Source organism: Barbatula barbatula (assembly GCF_947034865.1).
Source record: "Barbatula barbatula genome assembly, chromosome: 9".
In the NCBI taxonomy this organism is placed as follows: Eukaryota; Metazoa; Chordata; class Actinopteri; order Cypriniformes; family Nemacheilidae; genus Barbatula; species Barbatula barbatula.
The window spans coordinates 2,122,902-2,128,901 of record NC_136772.1 but is presented as its reverse complement, the minus strand read 5'-3'; the positions used below and the strand labels follow the sequence as shown (position 1 = coordinate 2,128,901).

General features: G+C 38.0%; 1 protein-coding gene across 4 annotated transcripts in view; it reads left to right on the top strand.

The window, feature by feature from the left end:
* Nucleotides 1-4,440: 4,440 nt before the first annotated feature.
* The window catches only part of tanc1b (tetratricopeptide repeat, ankyrin repeat and coiled-coil containing 1b), a gene marked incomplete at its 3' end in the record, with an annotated part of 88,736 nt that continues 87,176 nt past the window's right edge, over nt 4,441-6,000 (top strand). For 3 of the 4 annotated variants that reach the window (XM_079464775.1, XM_079464773.1, XM_079464776.1), the window contains exon 1: nt 4,481-4,560. Of the gene's footprint in view, nt 4,561-6,000 lie in introns of all 4 variants that reach the window. The other variant, XM_079464774.1, reaches the window with a different exon arrangement.

The window sequence follows — 6,000 nt, the reverse complement described above, 5'->3', positions numbered from 1 at the left end:
AAAAAGTAGAAAATAACTGTCAACAAGAACAAACACAAGTGTAAAAACGTACATTCGTGGCAGCATGTACACTCAAAATCAGAATGCATTATGGGTAAAAAGTAGTCAACAAATGTAGGCAATGAGTTGTTTACTTAGAATTCAGACAACACTACAAAAAGGTGGACACCCTATATAGTGCACGAGGAGATAGGGGGCGAATTCAGACCGCTTATGACTGAGCTGGTGATTTTTCAAAATGGACCAATACAATGTAAGTATTCTATGCCTGCTGACTTTTCCCAGATGTGGCAAATTATTAATTTTTTAAAACTAGTCTTTTGCACTTAGCAAACTAAGTGCAGACTATGCAATTAGGTGAGTGGACAGATGCAAATAGCGAATGAATACAAAAAGAATGGTTGGAAAATTCACCCATTTATCGTCAGGAAATAATGTTTTATCTGGATTTGTAAAACTCTATTGATGGTCCTGGCATTACATTATGTTCTAATCCAATGAACTGTATAAATTGACTGATTTATGTTTAAATATAACATATTTTGCAGAAGGCATGACGTTTTAGTGAGGTTATTGGCATACTGGACAAATAACAGTTTGATCATACATTGCTAGTGCTAGGGTCTTGGTTCATTGTTATTTATCCAACATTGGAATCCTTCCAAATTATGCAAAGTAACTACTTGAGCACTAGTTAAAGACCAAATTACGCAAAGTAACAAACTGAGTTGTAATCATTAGCTGACAGCTTGACCCCCCCATTAAAAAAATCCCATCTGCGCCCCTGGAACTTGGGGCCATCTCATCTTTTGCGCAAGTTGACAATATAAATTGAAAATAACTAACTTTTCCCACGAGTAATAAAGAGCGTGGACCGCAATTGTTTGCCTTTGGTGTTAACCCAGCATTAGTCTGGCTTGAGTTTTAGCAATGTTTCAAAAGGTAGAGGAGAGGGGTGAGCCGTTAATTGCATTTTGCAACCTTACCACTAGATGCCCCTAATGTCATACACTGTGACTGGACCTTTAAGAAAAATGAGAAAGTGTCGAAAATTGAACATTCAACCAATAAGTGAAATTTGCAACTTTTTACTGCTCCCAAAATTTTGATTAATGGTTAAATAGTGTAGGGAAAAAAAGAGTATGAATACAATGAGAACATTTTAAATGGCTTTTTTATTGATGGCTGATTTTCTCATAAAAGATTCCTTTACAGTGTAATGTGGTGTTTCTCAATGAGGATGAGCCAAATACTACAGTTATGAGAAAAACACTGTGTGTGGTAACTGAGCTGTCAGTTATAATGGAGGATGAGCGGATGTGTGCTGTATATTTAGGTATCTCTATCGCAGATAGCACAAAAGAACCCCTATTGAGTGTAAACTGGGCCAAAATCCAAGACTGTAGCTGTGTTTTCATTGCAATACATTGGAAAAGTACAGACAAAGAAAAGATTAAAGGAGTATCGCATCGCATGAGCTAGCAGTCAGACGTTTGAAAAACCCTTACTGAATTGCTATCACTTTACAATAATGGATTTGTTAACATTAGTAAATGGATTAGCTTACATAAAATATGAAGAATAAACAGTCAGTTTGTTCTGGAATATAGTTGGGCCTTTTCTTTCGTTGAGTTATTGAAAATGATCTCCTAAAAAATATAAAAAAGATTCAAACAGTTTGCTTCAGTGTACCTTTCCGTTGGGTCAATAAACAAGACATCTTGTTTTGAACCCAGATTGAGTGCATTGCTATGTTTATTTAACACTTCTATACACAGTTGATTATGGGCTGATGTGAACAAAGCATCTTGAATTGTCGCATAATCTGAAAAACACGATTTTACAAGCTGCAGCACATGACCAGAGCTCAGAACTGCAAAGAGCTGCAGGTAACAAATGAAATATCAGCAGGATGCTTGGCACCCTGCATCATTCTGTTATTAAAGGATGAGCCCATACTGTATATTTAAGTGAGCCTTCTGAAACCTGTGAGGAACATGTTTGAGCTATAATATGCTCCAAGATCATAAAATCTGCTTCACTTAATATTTGTTTTCATAATCTCACAATGCAAGAAATACTTATAATCCTTAAAGGGCTTGTTCACCCCCAAATTAAAATGATGTCACCATTTACTCATCCTTAAATTGTTTCAAACCTAAATTTCTTTGTTTAGTAGAACACAAAGAAAGATATTAGGAAGAATGATAGCAATTTTTGGTTCTGGGACATCATTCTCTTCCATAGTAGAAAAAAATACTGTATATGTTTTTTTTTCCTGTTGAACACAAAAGACAGCGAAAAGTTTAGACTACGATTAAAATATTTCCTACTAAGGTGATGTCCCAGAACTGAAAATTGCTAACATTTCTCCAAATATCTATCTTTGTGTTCAGCAGAACAAAGTAATTTATACAGGTTTGTAAATAAATAAACTTAAGGGTTAGAAAATGATCTCAGAACTATCACTTGAAAAGGGAAACTCCGCCGTAAAATGAAAATTCGAAGCGCAGAATGTCAGTTAGGTTGCTGTCTATGGGCTCATCTTAATTTGCGTTGCAAAGATGAAGGGATGTCCTAGGCTTGTCGAACAACTTGAGGGCGAATAATTCATGGCATAATGTAATCATTTTTCAGATGAGTTTCCTTTTAAAGTGTCTTTGTTTTAAGCATGATTTCTCTATAGACAAGTTTTGATCCACTTGCGCTTATTATTCATTTCCTTGTCTGTCACATTTCCCTAAATGATTTGAGCTAATGGATTTGGGTTTGTTACATTATCGTGATTCATGCAAGGAAGTCTTTCCCGCATGCAGATGTAATGTACACATGCAGGCTGCAGCATGCACATGGATTAAATATATTTCCTGTAGGGCTTAAAATCGTTTCACAAATACAAAAACGTATTCCATTTCACAGGGGCAAGGCTTCCTGCATGTCACCGCCCGAGCACAGACTCGCTGATTCAAATACCTACTATATTTCACATGACATGTTGTTTTGCATGCACGTATTTTTACGAAGCATATTTTGCTGCTGCGAGATTGCAATCTAACCAAAGGGGTATATTTGTTTAAGATTACCACAAGCAGTAAAGACAACATACATCATTTCACATAGGTAAACAATACGTATTTTTGGGGAATTCAATATACTTTAAGTCCTCTCAGAACTACATCCCAACCAAATGCTTAACACAACCTTCAAGAGCTTTTAAGATCTATGTGTGCGAATTAAACAAACTGCATTTTCTAAGAGAATCCTTCATGTGGGACTGGAGAGACGCCACAAATCATTCTCACCTAGCAGCTGTTGACCTGAGCTGCTGTACCTCAAAGAATAAGGATGGGATCCACATACTCAGACATGGCATGGAGCCACTAGATGCCCACTGCAGTGATTTTAATTCTCATTGGCCTCAACAGGTGTGTGAAAGAGTGTGTGGAAATTGATATGTGCGTCTGTGTTGTCGGCTTGGTTAGAGATTATCACATGTGCACTAAATGCTGTGTTGAAATTACTGGAAGAGCTTCACGTCTCTGCAGCGACTGTTAGTGTTTATAGTCAAGAGCTTGCAAATATACTGTACAATGCCACTCAATTGTAGATTGAGAATATAACAATTCTGTCGTTCGTTCGTTCGAAACATGTACATGACTCTTCTGTGGAAAACAAAAGAAGATATTTTGAGAAATGCCTTAACGGTGGCTTCCATACAAAGGAAAGCCAAAACGGGGGAATGTTGTTTGGTAACCAACGTTTGTCCAAATATCTTCTGTGTTCTGCAGAAGAATGAAGGTCATACAGGTTTGTAATGTCACGAAGGCGAGTAAATGGTGAAAGATGTCTCATTTCACCGTGAGATATGACTTTAGTCCACGTGTGCAATGCCTCTCACTACCTTATGGTGTCAACGTTGAGTCGCCTTCCAAAAAAGTGGAAATTGTGAGCGCATGCACGCGGTAGGGCATATTCAGCTCACTTTGATTTGTAATTACTAACGTTAGCTCTTATTATTGCAAACATCTGCAGGACATCTGCCGTGGGGATCTGGGACTATTTTAGGCTCACCACATGAGTGTATCCCGGTTAAACGCCTACATCTACCACGTGCGCTATTACCGTAAAGGTCAAACTACATTAAAGACTATAACATTATAACATATATAACTGTATACTGCATTGACACACGTCAGAGGAATTCTCTGCACAAGCATCTTTACTGTGGTAAGTCTCTCAGGAGGGCACATGGTTCTCATTTTAGGGTTCATTTCAGGCTGACTAAACAAGTATATTCATAAAATAATTGACGGGATTAGATTACAGATTTACGGCCGATATATTTAGTTTAAATTATGAACTGCATATAATACATTTAATCGGAATAAATGCGTCAGGAAAAAAGCGTGCCCTCAAAAGAAGTAACTTGACGTTAGGCGTGACGCCACCGGGGGTGGGAGGAGCTCCGCGCGCGCTTCCACGCCGATCCGTCCGCGAGAGCGACGAGCAACGTAACGCATCCGAACTTTCTCCTCACGGATAATTCATGACATTTCACAGGTAAGTTTCCTTTATATCTTCGCCGATGTCCACAAAACGCGCATTAAAGCGTTCACGTGAATTCTTAAAAGTGTCCCGTTGGAATTTGTTGCGGTCGTAATTCCTGATCCCAGATCATACGGGGAATATGCCGAGGCTTGTTCCTGTGGGAGAAGTTACTCATCACGGGACATCCGCGGAAGAAATGCGACTATAAAAGTGTCTGAACGAACTTCTGAGGACTTTGTTTGACACTTCTTGATACTGTAGATTGTTGATACGGCTGTTATAGTTTTCTTTTGAGATACATCCCATCTAATTTAGTGGGAAATACTCTGTGATGTCATGCTACAACTCCGTGAGATCATATTGGACTTTACTCACTTTATAAGAACGGTTATAAATAGAGTTAAATAAATAAACTCTTTCTCTTCCATATACACAATACCAGTCAAAAGTTTGAATTTACTTCCTTGGAGTTAATGGCTTTATTGGAAATGATATATTTTATATATAAATGATATAATGTGTGCTGGGACTACCATTAAACCTACCTGTTAATCTTTGCTGGGATAAGGCACAAAACATACTGGAACATCTCTTTTAATGGTAAAGAGCTGATGGTTAATAATGGAAACCATTAGAATTGATATCGTTTTTTAGCACGGTTGAGTTTAATTGACAGCAGATTTATGTACTAATCTAAATTGTGCATCGACCTTTTAAATATTGAAATGAAAGTGATGGTAAGGGAAGGATAAGCAGTGATCTAGTGACCAGCATACACGAGAACTCCAGCTTTAAAAGCATCCCAGCATGCACCGCACGACGGTTGAGAGAATGCCCAGAATGTGCAGGGCTGTAATTTATTCTGACCACTTTGAGAAAACTAAAATATAGCGTTTGTTTGACATTTTTGTATCTGCACTTATTCTGGTAGCTCTATATGTAAATGCAGTTCAGTTGGTGCGTATCTACACAGGTTTGATCTTAGAGAGGGAGACGTTCCTCATTAGATGTAAAGCGGAGATGTTTTGGAGTGTCATCTCTATAGAGTTGACTCATGAGAGCTGGTTGTGTGCCGTGTTGACGGAGGCCACTCCTTTTCATACCCTCAGGAAAGCTTACCACGATTTTACTCTACAAGGTTCCCACGGTCATGGAATTGTTTTGCTCTGCAGATGCCGAAAGGTTGCGTAGAGGAAAATGTCAAATAATTGTTTAACTGGGATATTTGTCCGTGAATTTCCAATACTCATGTTAAACTATGGACTGAGAGAACATATCAAAGGTAGGCGCCATGTGCTTAAAACAGAAATCCTTCGACAACAAGTATTTAAACAGATGATGTCATATCAAGGTGTGATGTCACACAAGGACATGCATTGTTTTCAGGTGATGGAGTAAAACAAGCTTTGAATAGCTCAAACAGTAGTGTCATGCTTGAGTTCTTATTTATTT